Source organism: Gopherus flavomarginatus, chromosome 7, assembly GCF_025201925.1.
Source record: "Gopherus flavomarginatus isolate rGopFla2 chromosome 7, rGopFla2.mat.asm, whole genome shotgun sequence".
NCBI lineage: Eukaryota > Metazoa > Chordata > Testudines > Testudinidae > Gopherus > Gopherus flavomarginatus.
The window spans coordinates 12,129,964-12,149,285 of record NC_066623.1 but is presented as its reverse complement, the minus strand read 5'-3'; the positions used below and the strand labels follow the sequence as shown (position 1 = coordinate 12,149,285).

Sequence of the window (19,322 nt, the reverse complement as noted above, 5' to 3'; positions counted from 1 at the left end):
AATTGTTGGCACCGTATGGCCAACTATTATTTAATATATTTTCTTAAGATAAGATTGTCAACTAGATTCTTGCTACCATATCTCAATTCGGAAAGAAAATTTGATTTCTGATTAATCAAGTGAGACACGTACAAAAAGAGACAAGTTAGAAGAGGAAAAATTAGCTGTATTGTGGCCCTGCTAAATAAGACAAGAATTAGTTATAACATACCCTTCCCATTTCAGTGCCATTAAACTTGTGTTTATTTGGAGAAAATGGATTCTTTTCAGTTATGTCTCATTTAATTTTCTCATTGCTCTTTTTTAAAACCTGGCCTTACTGATATTTATTACACCTTTTATATAAGTGACCTATTTGTATTCTAGCTTGGATCTTCTTACGCAGATTTTGGGTCACATTATCAAAAGCCTTACATATGACTCTGCAATTGTGCACATGTTTGTGTGTAGGTGTCCACCCAATGTTTTTGAAAAATTGCCACTAAATGTGTGTGTTTAGGTCTCTTAGTCCTCTTCCCCTCATTTCTATTGCTCAGGTACAGTCAATTTAACAATCCTCTGTTCTGATCAAAATAGTAGTAGATTGTTATATAATAATGATTAGCTGTGAAAGATCAGCTATTCCAGGGTTTCTTAAACATGGGTCGCTTCTTGTGTAGGGAAAGCCCCTGGCGGGCCTTTCCGGTTTGTTTATCTGCCTCGTCCACGGGTCCAGCTGATCGCGGCTCCCAGTGACCATGGATCAGTGCTCCGTGCCAATGGGGGCTGCTGGAAGCGGTGGCCAGTAAGTCCGTTGGTCCGCGCGACTTCCAGCAGCTCCCATTGGCTTGGAGCAGCGATCTGCGGCCACTGGGAGTTGCAATTGGCCGGACCCGCAGACGGGGCAGGTAAACACACCGGCCTGGCCTGCCAGGGGCTTTCTCTACACAAGCGGCGACCCCTGTTTGAGAAACCCTGAGCTATTCTTACAGTTTTAGGCAGATGATAACCTACGTGTGGAATGAAGATAATTCCCAGTTCCTACTTTATTTTTGAAAGGGCTATGCTCTCCCAGGGGTGAAGGGTAAGATTACATTTTTTTAAAGATGCCATATTCCTCTGAAGATCTCTTCTCCTCCTTCCCCCCTCCCAACCCCCGTCCCATCCACACCACACTGGATTTGCAGTGTAATACTATCTACATTTGTAGACTGAAGCATATATAATGTGCTGTTTGTTCTCATGGCCATAATATAATCCAGACAAAGGTCTTTAGGAGACCCTGTATGGTGAAATGTGAAAATGACAATTTGCTGTGCCCATCCTTTTTAATATTTCACATTAGAGAGAACATAGAATAAAATATGTGTGAGGTAGTTAGAAAAGAGCAGCATCGCTACAATACAGAGCAAGAGCAGGTACAGAACTGCACGTGTGGAGCCTTGAGTACATATTTTCTGGATTGCACTTTAAACCTGGGAGTTAATAATAGAACAAAACAAACAACTTCAAATGAAACAAATTATGAGGCAATGAAGGAGGTGAAAACTACGAGGTGGAGTTTACATGAAACCTGGATGGGAGAACTGGAGAGCCAAGGACACAGGGATAACTACTCCTCTGCATCAAACTGTAGGTGCTGAGTTTACAGCTTTCACACTGGGGGCACTTTTGAAAGTGTCCATGCGACGGTGTAATTGGAGAGCTTGTTGGCTCAGCGTAGCTGGAAATGCTTTTTTAAAATTAGCGTAAAGTAGCCTTTGTATATTGCAAATAAGTGAAATAAATCATTTCTGCAGTTCATCTTTAGGCAATGGATCTGAAGACTATATACCAAAGAGATGAAAGCAAACACAGCCCTGTAATAGAAATCTGGAGAACCCAGCAGCTTAGATCAGTGAAGAAATCAGAAGGAGAATTAAATAGCTGATTTTTTTTAAGGCTTTATCCTTGAAATGGTATCGGGTAGAAATTAGTCAGGTATTCATAAAGTTGCATGTCTGGGAGAGAGCCATGACGAGGATGCTAGAGTGGAAAGTCAAAATATATTTAAATTTACACCATAGGTTATACTAAGCCTAAAGCTAATAGTACTTTTTTTCTGGGTTCAGAATTGGCTAGGTCTCACCCTATCAAATATATCATTCTAAAATGTCTCTTCCAGTTGGGTGGAAGATATTGGTGGATGCTGAGTGTGCCCCCATTCCTGCTTGACCCTTAAAAGTATTAGATGAAAAGGGCTACGCAGGAGCTATTATTACTCTGAATGATTGGAAATTGGCTTAAGAATTCAAAACTTCTGGCACTTTCAGCTGTGTGTACCACTGGGTAAACTAACAGGGGCCAAAGTGTCTACACTGCTTTCATTGTGGTCAAGGGGGTTACATGCATCTATATAAGGGCAGAATTTTGCCCTTAAGCATTTAGAAAATTGGGGCAGCTGTGGTGATGTAACATCGCCATTTGAAATTTCAGGCTGAAGAACAAGTTGGTGATCTCTTAGCCTTGGAGAATGGCTTAAGGTGGAATTTGGCTAGAGAATGCATGAATGTTTGCAGAGAGCAAATGTTTGTCTCCTGGGAAGGTGGCGCTGAAGATAAACTGAACTGCTATATTTTAATTAATCTACCAATGCTTACATTTACTTATGTCCCCATACAACATTTACTTATTAATTGGTATGTCTCAAAAGCAGATCAAGAAAACAGAAGTGCCAAAAATGGAGCTAGCTACCTGCTTTGTAGAGTTTTGCAGTCAATATGCTGTCCTTTAATACACATGGACTTTTAGGGGTAACTTCTTGTATTTAATAAATCTTCTGTTTACGGAACTTAGTTCTGTATATTAGTTCTAGAATATTTAGTAAAAGTCAGCCAGCCAAGAAATACAATTTCCTCTATGATCTCCATCCTGCCCTTTTACAGATGGCATAAAATCAGGTGTGTGTTTAAACCCCCCCCCCCCAAAAAAAAAAAAAACCATGAGCAGTTGAACTGACATGAAAGGTATTTCAGATTTATGTTTTGCAGATGATATGAGTATGATTAATGTATTCATTGTTTCTTTATTGCTTCCCACAGATAATGTGCATGATGCATGGAAAATTCTGTGGCTTTAAAATCTATGCCAGGTTTACAAAGACTATGTATGTCAACAGATGTTAAGAATATAAACAGAGTTTTTATTATAAAGTCGCTCAAATGCGTAGACATGAACTTGGTTTATGTATATTATTTTCAGTATGAGGGAGAATGAAATGAAACTTCTGTGAAATGAGAAAGTTATTTAGATTCCTAAAGCTTTCAGACTGAGATTAACTTGCTTAAAAGCTATCAGAAATTACGCTTCTGGCTTGGGAAATTATTTTATTACAGGACTTCACGTGAAACCGCTGGTGGTGGTGGTTTTTTTTGAAGATAAATTTTACAAAAATGGGCTTTAGAAAATGAGTTGGAAAACAGTTTGAAATGTTCCTAAAATAAGTCAGTGAATGTACTTCCTGTTGTCAGTCCTTTTCTCTGCTATAACTGCCATTGCATGCTAGTCATGATGTCCTAGTTTGAAAAAAATATTGATGTACATAGTGTCCTCCACCCAACCCTACCCAGAAAGAAAAGCATCTGGTATCCATTGCAGCTTGTTCCCCGTCCCTCATTTGGGCAGCTTCTATGACTGAAATGTTAATTTCCACTTCCTCCTCATAACCATATTATCATCATTGCTGTTCACTCCATTCCCTATCAGCTGGGGGGACTGAGGCATAGGAAAATCATGGTACCTGATCACTTCAAACTCGTCCACAGTAAATCGCAGAATCCTGTAATAGCTCCCGAAGAAGACTAGCCATCATACATGGTCCCATCTTCACTGGAGACAACCATCAGTACAGCCTGATATTGATGCATCCTGCCATGTTCACAGAGATTTTTTTATTTTTTTATTTTTTTACAATTAGAGCTTCTGTTTTGACTGAGAAGACAACAAACACAAATAGGGTGACCAAACGTCCTGTTTTGGCCAGGACAGTTCCCACTTTTAAGCCCTGTCCTGGATGTCCCGACTTTCTTGGCAAAACTGGCCATTTGTCCCATTGCTTTTGCCAACTTATCAGTTGGCAAGACCAAATGGGACAAATGCCCGGTTTGCCAAAAATGTGAGGGGTTCCCTCTTCCCTCCCAAGGGAGCGTGGAGGATCTTTGGGGGAGGTGAGTGATGACACCAGATGCTGGGCCTTGGGCTGTTAGATCTTCGCCACAGGGAGAAGGGGGGGCCTTGGGCCAGCCTGTGCAGTGTCCCATTTTCCCATGGGAAATATGGTCACCCTAAACACTGTTGTCATTGTCTGTTTTCCCATTGCATCATTCCTCCGTTCTGCTGCCCTCTATTTGTGTGAACTGGCAGGCTACAGATGTTTGAGACTATTGCCTTTTAAAATGGGTCTGTGGAGAGAGATAGCAGAGGAAAAAGAAAAAAAGTAATCTGTGTTTTCAAGCCACTTTGTATTACATAAAAGAAACATGTTTTAAAGGCTCTTAATTTCTATTCCCAAGTGATAGATATGGAAACAAAATGCCTATTCTCACTGATAAAGCAACCAATCCATTTCAATTTGCCAAAGCAAAAGTCTGAGTCAATGAGAGTTACAAAAATACTGTCACAACTTCAGGAGCCTGACTAGCAATGTTTGCTAATACATTTTTTTTCTTCATTTACTGAAATCTCTGGCAAAAAGAAAAAGTTGAAAAATTTGTAGTCTAGAGCAGAGATCTCCAAATGGTGGGGCATGCCCCCCTAGGGGGGCACGAAGGAACATTTGGGGAGGTGCAGCAGGGCCTGGGCCAGCCCCCATGGGGGGTGGGAAGGGAGTGTTACCTAGCCCTGCTCCATCCCAGGCTTCTGCCCTCAGCCCTGCCCCCAGTGTTGGCCCTTGCCCACGACCCAACTGGAGCTTCTGCTCCTGGCCCTACTCCCACCCCTGGCCCCCGACTGCGTCTTCAGCCCCGCCTCCAGCCTTGGCCCCTGACCATGGCTCTGTTTCTAGCCCCAGACCTGCCCCCAGCTGCAGCCCCAGCCTTGGCCCCCTTACCCCTGTTCATGCCCTCCCCCCCCAGCCCCAACCCTGCTCCTGGCCCCAGCTCTCGTGGGAGTGAGGCGCAGACGGGTAAGGGAGGGGCATGACTTTGAAAAGTTTGGGGACCCCTGGTCTAGAGAAAATAGAATTGTCACCAAGCTGTTCAAAACTTTGAGGTTCCTGGTCTGTTATAATTTGGCCTACAAATTTACCCTTTTTGCGAGCTCAGCTGTAAAAAATATGTGAAAATTAATAAGATGTCGCAACCACCAGGCAAGAGAGAGGTACCCAGATGATATGTCCATCATTTGGGATGAAACAGACTTCAACAGCAGCTTCAGCCAATCTTAACTAATGTCTTTTCTTTTCCCTGACGGGACAGTTTTTACCATCTTTGGTACCATCTAAGAGACCGTCAAACAACTTGGTATTTTTCCCAAAGACACTCTCCTGCTAAAAGGAAAGGGAAAAGGAATTGTTGCTGTTAAAATGAAAGCCTTATTTAATACTTAATATTTCAAATGCTTTAACTGTTTTTCCTTTTTATCTTTAATAAAAAGATAATCTTTTTTAATGGTGTTTACGCCATGGTACTAAGCGGACTGAGGTCTCTGTATGCCAAACCCCAAGCTTTGTTTCCAACTGTTCAGTATTGGACAATGACTGGTTTTATACAGGGGGATTCCATCAAAATTAATAAAACATGTTCTACATAACTCTAAATTCTTGAAGAATCCCTGTCCACTATAGTGCAGAAAGATGAGTCACTTCTATCTGAAAATGTTTTCCCTAATGCTTTTAGAAGGAACACCTAAAATTACTACTACTGAAAGAAAAAGAGGAAAAGTTGTTTCTGGTTTGTTTGCATAGGGCATGTCTATACAGCAACTAGACACCCACGGCTGGCCCGTGCCAGCCGACTTTTGCTCATGGGGCTCAGGCTGCAGGGCAGTTTCATTGCTGAGTAGACTTCAAGGCTTGGGCTGGAGCCTGGGCTCTAGAACCCTGTGGGGTGGAAAGGTCCCAGAGCTTGGACTGTAACCTGAGCCCACAAGTCTACACTGCATTGAAATAGCTCTGTGAGCCTGGATTGACTGGCACGGGTCAGCCACGGGTGTCCAGTCGCTGTGTAGACATACCCTTTGGGTTCAGCCAGTTTCACACTTACCCTGTATAGTCAGTCAGTTTCCTCTGTTTGTGTAGGTCAATCCAATAGCAACAGGGGAGAGAGAAACATTTAGAACAATAGGAAAATGTGATTGTAAAACCAAAAAATTTGGCAGGGACGCTGAGGTTTAATATCTGTGACTACTTCAAAGAATTTTTTTAAAATGAATACATTTAATCTTTTATCCATCACACTGTTTCTAGCTAGGTGAAATGTGTATGCTTGTGTACAAGAGTTCAGTGACTGAACCTTTATTATTAAGGTTAAGATTCTGTTATGGGGATCTTTAGTAAAAGTCAGGGACAGTTTGTGGGCAATTAACAAAAATTCACAGAAGCCCATGACCTCTCCCTGGTGTGGGGCGGGGAGGGGACTAATAGTTGGAGCGCTGTTGGGCGCTGAGCTTCCTCAGCTGCACCAGCCCCACTGCTGCTCCTGTCAGGGGCTGACTTCTGCAGCTCCAGCCCTGGGCGGGCTGACCCAACCCTGTCCACCACTTCGGCCCTGGGGCTGACTGCCAGCTGTTGCAATGGTGGTCCCTGCTCCGGCGGCCCTGCAACTGACTGCTGGCCATTGCTATGCGGCCCGTTGCTATGGTGGCCCCTGCTCCTGTGACTCCAGGGCTGACTGCCAGCCATTGTTATCGTGGCCCCTGCTCCGGTGGCTTTGGGGGCTGCTGCTCTGGTGGCCTTGGGGCTGCCCCTTCAGAAGAAGTCGCAGAGGTCCCGGAAAGTCACAGAATCCATGACCTCTATGACAGAATCATACCCTTATTTATTATATAAAGTAGCAGATGGTTATATCCCATCTCAAAAGTCTGATTTTTTTTTAATTGTTTAAAATATCTTTTGCAGATAAAACTCTGACTGGAGAAAATAGCAGGGAGACTGCCTGCTGTGTTTGGGCTCATGGATCCTGAGAATTGTAGCAAATCTTGTCTCTTTTTGATTATTTGTTTAAAGGACACTTGCACAGCTTCTGAAGAATTATTTCAGAAAAAAGTAAATCATTGTAGCTCTTGCATTAAATTGTTATACTTCCCAACTCTCCTTCTCCAAACCAGTAATAGCACCCAAAACTCAGAAAGCAGAGTTTCTGCTTTGTATGTCCTCTCTGTTTTTCCAGCTACTTTGCTTTAACTGTGCTAGGGCATATTTATTTTTGTCCTCTCTCATGGATGGTCCCTGTTATCAGTATATCAAAACTAACTTGCTGGCTAGGCGATTTATGATCTTTATATAGTTTAATCTTCTTACTTGGTGACAATCCCTTGGTGCTAGTCCTTTCTATAGGTACCTTCACCTTGATTAATGACCAAGAAGATCTTCACAAATGTACCAAATCCTATGGAACTGGGATACAGGGAACACATCCTTAATGAATTAGTGCTCTTTTAGTTGCTGTAATCACTTAATTTAGCTTAACTCACTTTGTAATAATACTGAATACTCCTAAACTTAATCTGTGTTGATACTTCCTTTTTTTCAGTTTCTCGGCACATTGCTTTGTCTTCTCTGTTGATCACAGGTTGGAAAATTTGTTTTTATGTGCATAGCCAGTGTATTTCATAGCTGTTTTATGAACTTAATATTTTGGCTGTTTGGCTGAAATATGTCTGCACCATTTATGTATTGAAAACATAAACCTGCAATCTGCAGAGGTAACTTGAATTTTATGTAAAATATTCACTTGTGGACCGTATCTCCAGCTTTTTATATGCCACAGTGGTCTTATCCCCCTTCCCCATTGTCTGTTAGTGAGGTCATTTTCAGTCCTCTGAGAAATTTTATTCCCAGCCAGATGCAGCCCATATATTAAAAGTAGCACCTGTGACTAATATCACAACAGCTTACCATAAATTTACATGGTAACTAGGATTATGTCTGTCAAGACTGTTAAAAAATGTCTAGATTTAATTTGATTTCAAGTATTGAAGGAGCTCTCTAACATTTCGCTTCATAACTATATTTTAAAAGTTAAAATCACTCCATTGTTAAGTTTTATAGCACTCCCATTGCCCATTAAGTTGATTTGTTAAATGGAGGTCAGAGTGAAGCAACTTGGCTACATTAGGATCGGAAACCAACCCATTTGTGACAAATTTAGTCCTCACGTGTGAATCTTCTCAAAACCTCAGCCCTGATTGGTTTCAGGTGTAGCTTATGTCAGTTGTGTTTAACCTCAAAGAATGAGCAACATGAGTCCATTATTGTCAGTTTTGCTTATCAAAAGACAAACCAATTTTCATTTATTTGGTGGGTTAACTATTTGCCCCTCTGTTTGACTTTTGCATTAGATTGCCTCTTGGATGAAAATAATTGGTTTTGTATCCACCTAGGTAGGTGCTGTTTTTCTTATAGTGTTTCCTAGACTGCTTAATTTCCCATTATTCTTTGAGCCCTCTCTCATATACTATGATTTGTACACCTGCAAAATTATGAAAGTATTTCTGTTGTTTGCTAATGTCCTTGCATTTATGAATACAATAACTGATTTGCTATAAATCAAAATTATTTGAGTGGGTTTACAGAGTAGAGCAAATCTTTATATTTGAAAATAATTTTTGGCCTATTTGTCTGTCTGTCTGTTTTTCCTTATTAGAAACTGACAGTAAAATTTTCAGGCCTCATGAACATCAATTCAGGTCAAAATACGTGAGAGTGAGCTGGTTCAAAACATAGTTTAGTAAAATATATATTTTTATATGATCACACCTTCCTTATTGTTATACTTGTGAATGGCTTAGTAAATAACCCTCTTGCCTTTGCGTCAGAAGGTTATAGGGTCAAGTTCCAGCTGTGGGACTGGACACATTCCACCTACCCATATTCTAGTGTGGCACTGGGTCTGAAAAGCTCATGTGCTTGACTTTTGGATGAAAAATAAATGGAGGTTCTCTGGAGATCATTCATCTGAAAATTTATGATTCTTCTGCCCTGGGTTTAAAAAGACAGAGACAACAATGGTGTTCTAGTCAGTGCAGCCTCTTTTCAATAGTACTACCAGTTAACTGACAGAAGTAGTTTTCTTATTGATGAGAAATGCTGCATAATTATACAGAATCTGGTGTGATGTCAGTGGTCAGACAGGAGCTACCAGATACCAATTAACTCCTTGTTGCTGGGAGTTCAGAAATATTTTTTGTTTTTTTACTTACTTACTTATTTGTCCTGGACACTGTGCAAAACACAGAGTGAAGGATCTCTCTGCCTCGGTGTTCAGCCTACATTTTTTAAATTACCAACATTTTTTTCTACTTGTAAATAATTGAATCATCATATTTACATTGGCAACTTTTGTCTTTACTTTCACCCCCCACACACCCAAATTTAGTCTTGCTGTACCTATCTAAGCTGTTTCCTTATTGCAAGGTCTGTGCCCACCTTCAATGGGCGCCAGCTATGCCAGCCTCAACCGGTCACTTCTCCGACAAATACTTTCAAGCTTTCTGTCATGCTGCTCCTTGTGAGTGGAGAAAGCTTAGTAAGAATCTATCAAGCCACCTCTTTATCTTCCAAACTCACCTCTGCTGTAATGCATATAGAAGACTGAAGACCAAGCAGGTGGCAAGCTGTGATCACTGCTAGTCAATGGCTAAGAACTGTGCCCATTCCACTAAATTGTTTCCCTACCCTCCCACCCTATTACATCTTGTGTTTTAGGTTGCAAGCTCTTTGGGGAATAGGCTATTTGTGCAATGGAGCCTGACCTGTTTGTGGCTGTAGGTATTATTGCAATATTATTATTAATGCCACAGTATTGAAATTTACAATACTATTATATTTAAATGAATCATGATGATATTAAAGATTCAGAACATATCTTTGTGTTTTGCTTTCTTGAGCTGGGAAGAGGTTTTTATGTTTGTATCTATCAGGAGCAGCAGGCCTGACAGGCACAGGTAACAGGTGATATGTAGAAGTTCAAGACTTTTATTCTCCAGGTGCTCTAGAAACAGAAGTTGACATCAATTTGTTATTAGTTAAAACTTAACAGTGACTTAGAATATCAAGGAAATACGAGTTTTAAGTTCTTTCCTTATCTCTCTTTCCTTCCTTCCATTCTAGGTTAAAAAATAAAATACAAGTAAAGAAAGAATAGTGTATTTCCAAGGGGAAGAGGCTCTTCTACAGTTACTGTGCACGTGCTGCATACCCTTGGAGCAGTTAGACCTGTGTTATCTATTCCAAAGAGGACCAGGAAGTTCTTCTCCTGATCTTTGGTCCACTTTGCAGTTGACACTTCTACCAATGCTTCTCTTAAAAGATTAGTGTAGATTTATGATCACTTAAGTGAAAATTATTATAGTATTTAATTTTCATTCATTAATCTGGAAATATTGTCTCTGGGAGTTGAATTTGAACTGGCTAAAGATTTTTATGAATATACTTTTTATTTCTCACAAGTATTCATTTAGATTGAAAAAGAAAATGGAAGTGTCACACTGTTGGCTGCTCTATGTCATCCATAACTGCTCTTCTAATGCTTGCTCGTTGCATTTGAAATAAGGGGAAAAATGGTTATGTACACTCTGGAGGCAAGACTTTCCTTCACTCCTGTAAGATACCAAATGCCGGCGTGTTGACTTTGATTTTAACTAAAATTTGGAATCCTCCCAGATTTGTTAACTCAGTGGTGGCAAGTACTGTAACAGTACTGTTTCAGTTGGGGAAATCAGTAAGATTTACATTCTTGCTGTTCTCAAGAATATCTTCATTCAGAATCACTTTTACTTTTTCAGTTAAAGAAACCTGCTCTCTTGTAGCTTTGTAATGTCCTGAGATAGCTATTATGAACATAGGGGAACTGGGAAGATACTAATTTCAGTACAGATGGCAAGTTCTGTCTCCAGTTTGATAGTGTTTAACCTCTTGCATCCCCTTGCTTTTGAAATGGTGAGCATGACCTTATTAATAACTGTAAATTGCATTCTACAATAGTGGCTTCCCCCCCTGCCCCAAGAGTAAAGAAAAGGCATGTTTTGGAATATTATACTCTGCAATTGTAATTAAAAATGGACTCTGGCTGGTAAAAGGTAAAAAGTAAAATAAAAAAAATTACAATGAACCTATTTAAAAATTAACCATTACTTGCCAAAAGCACATCAGACCTACTTAGCGGACATCCGTTAATCCAGCAGTTAGCTGTTTCAGGCTTTAATGCACACTGTTTTACACGTTAACGGTTTTGAAGTTTCAGGCCAAGGTTGACCTTTCACATCTGCTCCTTTCACAGTAGGAATCTCCACTTACTGCTTCCTGTCAGAATGGATTAGAGTGACAAAGTGCAGAGCTTGCGCTGGCTGCAATTTAGTTTTTGATCAGAATTATTTCTTTCACAAACAATCACATTTTGCTAAAATGTTACATCTGCTCTGAAAACCACTGGCAGACTCACAGTTGATCAGTGTGATGTGAGTATAATTTTTCATTTGTCTTTCATAAAGCTGTAAACCAGCTCTAAATGTATTTTGGGGACTGCCTCCTCCCCTCCTTCATTTGCCATTTTCTTCCTTTAATTTTTGTTGGGTTGAGATTAAAACTTGCTTATATCTTGAACTAACATGGAGCTGGCTGAATCTATTGAGGGATGTGTATGAAATTGTTTTAGTAAAGCACAGGTTGTTCAGTTAGGAGCCAGGGTTCTAATTTTGGGTCCTGTCGTGAGGTACTGAGTATGTTTAGGTTGTGGAGGTTGAGGTTACTCAGCACCTTTTTTTTTCTCCTGATAATTGTTCATTGTGGTGCTTCACAAGGAAACATTCTGGCACTGGGATTCTGAGTGGAGAGTAGTAGTTCATTTCATGGACTCGGTGATTTAATCTTGATTGGGATGGTAACAGCAATAGCTATGTACATGTGAGTTTTGTATTGTTAGAGGAATCTCTATCACCTGGTAGAAGTGGGCATTTGTAGGCAAAACTTGATTAGCTTTACAATCTTTGGTTGGTTACAGTTACACGCAGATTGTAAAGTGTCTAATCTAATAAAAGTGTACAGATGTTAATCTTTCTTACAAAGGACCATATTTCATCTCACTTACATTGGATGCATCTTTTTTTTAATGTTGTTTAAAAAAATCCCTTGCATGGCTAAAATCAGTTTTCACCATTCATGGACTGCATCTATTTCAAGGATATATTGATTTGTGAAAGAGGTGGGTGTGTGGGTAGGTGGATGGGGGTGGATTCTACAAAAGGGAAAGAATAATTGTGAGATTAAAAAAAACAAACCTGGAATTTCTCCCAATATATTGCATTACACATACTGTCTGGCACTTAGTCATAAATTTGGAGGACACCAAAAGTTTTTCAAGACCGCATAAAATATTGACCATGGGTCGTGTATTCTTATGCAAAATAATGCTAATAAAATTAGTCCACTTTCGTTTTTAATAATCTGTTCTTAATTTGTCACTTTTCTGTTCATTTCTGTATTTCTAGCCCCATTTCACCAGTTGTTCAAAAATCAAGAACAGCAAATGAAATACAATTAAATGTAATTTATACTGATTACATAACTTTTTGCATAAGGAAAATTGGAAATACTATATAAGAAATACTATGTAACTGTCTAAACAAATCAGGGTTTTTAAAGTCTTATTTTTCTTTTTCTGTCTTCTCGTATTGTCTAGGAAGATGGTCCTTCTCTCCATACTCCTCTTTCAAAGAATGCATCATCACTAGATTTGAAATAAATACATGAAAAACACTTCATACAATTATTCAAATATTACAATTGGGTACAAATTATGAGCTTAACAACCCTGACTCAGGCAAAACTCCCATTGGAGTCGTACAGTCTCCTTTCCTGAAGTTTTGTAGAAACTTGCCAAAGGCTTGAGAGAGAACTTGTCTCAGTATGGCTGGATAGCATGGCCAGAGTGCTTTCAGCCACACACAGTGGGACCAAATGACCTACCTGGTGGTACCTGCAGTTCTCCTTTCTCATCTCCCATCAATTTATAATGTCAGACCTTTTTTCTGCTTTAACATGTTTGAATTATTGACATTGAGATGTGCCTGTGCCGCCAAAAAAAATAATAAATAAAAGGTCCCTGATGATGATATGGTTATAGGGCCAACTGCATCTTCTCTTCATTCATCCTAACAATAGTAATACCTAGCACTCTTACATAACACTTTTCATCAGCAGATCTCAAAGCGCTTCACAATCTTTAATGTATTTATTCTCACAACACTCTTGTGAGTTAGGGAAGTATTATAAAGTGAGGCTTTTTTATTGTTCTTTGATGTCCTCTTAGGATCAGAATTAGGACATGATTTTCCATTTATGCTCAGCAGAGACTATATTGGATTTTGAGCTGACGTTGCACATGATCTTGGCAACAGACCAAGAAGAACCTTGTATCATTGCTACTGATGTCATCAACTGCATGTCTGGAATGTGGACTGTCTTTTCATGTTCAGAGTGAAATCCTCTGTGTTCTTTGGGAAGTGAAAGAAATAATTGGAAAACCAGCAGAATTTTGTTCTTTGTTCCTGATTTTTTTTTCTGATACAACATAATTTGATAACTAGTGAATTTCCCTTGCATTTCTCCATTTGTTTTGGCCTGGCCTATGCCGAAAATTATGTTCGTTTCTGCTGACATAGCTAACTTCGTCTGGGTAGGTGATGTTTGTATGCCCCTTTTGTCTGTGTAGGCTGTGTCTATAACTACCAGTGTAATGTCTGTAGTATGGACATACCATTGGGCACCAATTCAGGAGAGCATTCTTATTCAAGAAAGCTCTTAAGCATGTGTTGTAAGTCCAACTGAAGTCAATGGGATTTGTATTTAAAGTTGGGTCCTTTCTTAAATTGGGCTTTTACAAACTGCTTATATAGCCATATGTTTTGGTATAATAATATATGCTCAAACATTTCTAACATCTGAATGGCAGAACATTGTAAAGTATAAAAGATCAGGGTGAGTTAAGTGAGTTAACGGAGCATTCAGGTATATACATTCAAAAGATCCGAACAGGACCCAAAGTGCATTTTATTACTAGTTTGCATAGTGTTTTGTTTGAGGGTTTTATTACAGTACATCAAGTGTTTTTATTTGCTAGACCAAGCATTTATTTTAACAAGTCAAATTATCATTGTCCTTTCAGTTGCACAGCAAAGAGAGTTTATTATTTTAAGTAACTGATTGCTTTAACAGGTGCTCAGTTAATGAGGGTTTCGCTGTATTATTTAATTGTTTTGGTTGGGTGCACACTGCCTGTTCAGTAAATAAAAAAGAAGTCCAGTTTCTTTAAGTAGGCATTTCATTTAGTGTAAACCTCTTAGTGAAAACTTTGCTTTTCATTTTTGAGCACAACACACATTAAACCAATATGCTTGGGAAGAGGAAGTTGGAAGTTAGCTGCTTATTCTGGTTGGTAAGTGAGATTTTAATTGAGATGTGGTGCTTCTTGATGATTTTTTCTCTACTGAGCAACTGACATAAAATATCAATAACAATGAAAAATGCAGCTTGGTACAAATTTTCTATGAATCTCGGCAACATTTTAAAATCTGACATGACTTCATTTTTGAAGAAATAATAATATAGTTACAAGGTAGCTCTTGCCCTAAGCGTTTAAATGCAAAATGGAGAAATCCTTCCTATTCCAAATGTTTCTGAGTGAAATTATACATAACAAATAATGCCTTTTTGGAGTGCTTTGTAAGCTTACATGCTTTTAGCATACTGAACTTTGTTTCCAATACTGGTAGTATGGAATTTAATTAACAATAAGTTGGTAAAGTATTATTAAGTCACAATTTTTTCCTTCATTTTCCTTTTCCTTCTTTGAACAGTGCAAAGTGCACAGTGAATTGCAATACACAGTATTACCTAGACACCAGGTTTGTGATACAAAGCTGAAATTAATTTTCAGGAATTTTGTCTAGGGTCACTAGTAAAAGCCAGGAAGGTAGAGATTGTAAGGTTTGCCATTACATAGGCCTATTCAGAAAGAATTGTATGTATTAGTTCGAGATTGTTGCAACAGACTTCAAAGTTAGATGGCACAATAAAGGAGATTTTCATTGCTGCAAGCTAGTGCGAGTTAGTTACTCCATGTCAAGCTGTGATTTTGTAAATCCAATCTTCTCAGTTTAGAAATCATACTTACTTTGCACTAGTCTTTATGGGCAAAGATAATTATATATTTGCCTGTGTAAGCAAACTGATACACTTTGTAATAAAGCGTATCAGACCATTTAGTTGTCAGGGCCAGCATGGCTTGTGAAGCAGAGCACTTTCCAATGGAGCATGAAAAGCTTTGAAATTTCTCAGCAACAGCAGAAAGTAGTTTTTGTTGCCACTCTAAAACAATTGTTTGTCTTCAATCCAAGTTTATAAAAATTTGGTTGTAAAGTCTTTTAATTGAATCACAGTGAATAGGGCCTGCACATGATTCCAGTTGCATTCTGTCACCGTTGCAGTGTAAAATGGGAAGAGGGAAAGATGATCTCCAAATAACATTGTGGTTGTTTTAGGAGGCTAAGGATGAGGAAAAGGGTGATAGACCTGATACCCTGCTTCCCTTTAGGAGACTATCCGTAACATCAGTTACAAGAAAAAAAAATATTCATAGGGCACAAATGCAGCAGTGATGCAAATTGGAGTGTAGGTTGGTCAGAAAAGCTGAATGTGTGGCTAGCAATAAGTGCACATATTTGAATTTCAGGGAGTGTGCAAAAATGAGTGTAACATAACACCCTGAGGAAATAGCAGGAAAGGAGTGTAAGAAGCAGAACAACTAAGAGAAGGGCTTAAGGGAGAGAGTCTATTTTATCTGCACCCTTCTTTTAATGCTTTTTCTTCAACAGTTCCCCATGCCTCCTTGGCACAAAAATGTACCCATTTGCATACCCACTGAATGCCAAATAGAGGCAAATTACACTTGCACCTGTTTTCGACAAACGTATACCACAGTTTAGAGCACTGCTGAACTTGACACATAATATCTTTGACTCTGATTTATTTTGTAGAATTGTATCTTTCGTAACATCAAAAATATGTAGCTTCTAACACTGCACCTGGTCCAGATTGTACAGAATGAACCTAATCTTTTTTCGCTGTGATTTTTTTTTTTTCCTGAGAACAGAATTCGTGGGATTGCCTTCGGTCTCCTGCAGTTCTTGACATTATACTGGTACCTGTGTGTGAAAAGTTCCCAGTGTAAGAAAGGCCATGCCTTCTAGCTGCAGTGCTGTTTCGCAGCATTTTTTCTTCATGTTTTTAAAATGAGTAAATCATATGACAATAAACAGAAATACCCTCAGTGAAGAGAGAAGGGGAAACTGTTGTTTATCTGGTCAGGTGGTTTAGATTAGCAGTGATGCTGGTCTGTATTATGTTACTTTAAATCATAGTGTCCCAACAGGATATAAATTATGAAGATTGTTACAGTATGTTTCATCCAATGTAAGATCAACAAATTGGAATAATTTTTTTATAGGAAAATCACAGTGCTTTGGCAGGGTTATTGTTAAAGAATTTAATTTAACTTCAGATTTGCTCACATTATTTCTTAATATATAAAACACTATTTGCATGATGTATGAAGTATAAACATTTGTAGAATCAAAGGCAAGAATGCCTTTTCCAAGATTACATAGAGTGGCAAACTACTTAGAATAGATCAGTGTTTGTGCTTTTGCTGTCAAAATGTTTGATATAGAGCTGGCTAGCTAGTTTCTTCACCGACATAATTGTAAACAAGCGTTGCAAGCCAGAGACGGCCTCCTTTGTGGAAAAAAGTGTAAAGGTTTTCAGATATTTTGAAAGCTTTAACATATAACTTGGGTATAGAATTTACAGCTCTAATATTGATATATAATTTTATTTTAGGGATCAAAACAAACAGGCTTCAGTTTTGCATAAATGGGATGTGATGATCAGGGATGGAAAACTTCAGCAGCCAGGCCTCATTTGATTTCTAATATGATATTCTAAATTAGGAAGAGTATAGACCAATAACTGAGGTTAATATTGTATTGATATTTCCTACAAAGTCCATGTTTTTTTAGATGTTCCAATAAAAATTCCATGTCCATGCATGCCTACATGTCGTTAGTCTTGTACCCCTACTGTTTCCCTCCATTAGTATTTTTCATAGTTAAACGCACAATCCTCTAAAGTGCTGAGCAGCACCCGTGAGACAAGAAGAATTCAGGGTGCTCAGTATACTGCACGTTCAGGCCCTTTAGGTGTCCATAGCTTTCACTAAACCTAAGTGATCAGGTACTGTTGGCAGTAGAAAAACATAAGTTCACCTTGTTTGCTAGGAAGTGCTGATGTTCTGGCCCCAGTGGTCTATGCATTAGGCACCTCCAATATGTATTAGTATAACTCCTTGGGCCTGAACATGAAAGCAATGCAGAAGCTCCAGCTTGTATTGTATGTGGTAGCCTGCCTCCATGATGGGCTGGTTGCTGTGCCTCCATCACCCATGCACTATGGTCCGTCCACTGGCTCCAGTCTGTTTCTGTTGCCAGTTCAAAGATATAGTCCTGATTGTCAAATAGGTCAGGATATCAGCAACTGCTTCTCTATCCATAGGGTGACTAGATGTCCCAATTTTGGGGTCTTTTTCTCACACAGGCACCTATTACCTTCCATCTCCTGTCCTGATTTTTGACACTTGCTATCTGGTCAGCCTATCTATCCAGGACGCCTCAAGGCAGCTGCGCTTTTCTAGAGCAGCGCAGCCCGCAAAGTGCAGGAGGTGTTTGAAAGGTGGAGATAAAGTTCTCTGGGTCAAGGAAGTTCAGTTGTGGATCTTGCTCCCAGAAGGAGTCAGACTATGCCAGAGTGTGATTATATTTAGGGCATGCTTTAGCTGCCTCCTTTTCTGAGCGAGCTTTCCCACCATTCTTGCAATGATATTAAAAACCATTTTTTATATGATGATTAATGTAAAAGCGAGCCAGAGACAAGGAAAGGCAGTTCCATGAAGACAGCTGCTTAGTGCCTTGTAGCTCTAATTTACGTAGGTATTACAGTGATGGACACAATAGAGAATCTTTAGATGGATAAATAGGTAAAGATTTGATAACAAACACTTCACCAAATGTCTCTTCCTTCCCTGTTTTAACGTTGGTTGAATCTTTAGGTTTTTAAAAACTGATTTAACTTTTTTAAAAAATACCATAACCATGTAACAAGATGCCTCTGTTTTAACAAGGAAAAATCTTCCCTAAATGTAGCCAATAGAATTTTAAAAAATGCAGATTTCACTTGGAGCACAACAGAAAATGTAATGAAACTAACTTAAACAAAATCAAGTGACTATAAACAAAGGTATTGTACAGCATACCTTTAATTTAGCTCAACATTAAGCAACTTCTTTTCTCTGCCTGCTGACCCATAAATAAAAGTTAGCTAGTTACAGGAATTAGTGAAACTTCCATGCATGCAACCTACTTCACAATTTGGAGCTGAGGCCTAATGATGTGTAAGTCTTTTTATTGTTATGTAACAGGGAGTTAAACTGCATGAAGAACAAAGAGGACAAATGCAACGCATCGTGTAATGGCATGAAGTGAAAGCAAACATGCTAAGCACTGTATATTCTAAGATATAAATGCATTATTATGACTAGTATTATCCATTACGTACATGTATCCTATTAATAAAGGATACAAAATGTTTTTGTTATTAAATAGTAATGCTGCAAAGACAGGTAGCCCTTACACCACATAAGGTCGAGGTTAATACTGCCCTCAGCATTATAATGACAGATTGGAAATAAAAACCTTAATGTATTTGTGATTAGCATATGTTTCTCTTGGCTGAAAGATTTAGGAGGCCCAGGGACCCCAAGTTCATAACCTTTGCATTTAAAAACAAATAAATAAAATGCTTGTTAGATTGCTAGGTCTCAAAGCTGTTTTTCTTGAGGAGCCCCATCTTTTGAGTAAAGAATTGCCTGAATGCTGTGTTCCGGTGATACATTATGGTACTCTATCACTGGGAACTCACCAGGCGGTGATATATTAGCACAACACATGAGCCTGCATTGCTTTGATGTATTAATCATCAGGATAATGTTGGCAAGCATTGTGCAAAAGCTGTATGTTTAAAAAGTGTTAAGATGAATTGA

The 19,322-nt window shown here is 39.0% G+C and overlaps 1 protein-coding gene across 2 annotated transcripts in view; it reads left to right on the top strand.

Moving 5' to 3' along the window:
- Positions 1 to 19,322, top strand: part of PCBD2 (pterin-4 alpha-carbinolamine dehydratase 2) — a 33,625-nt gene that overhangs the window by 5,327 nt on the left and 8,976 nt on the right. The gene's annotated exons all lie outside the window — the stretch shown is intronic.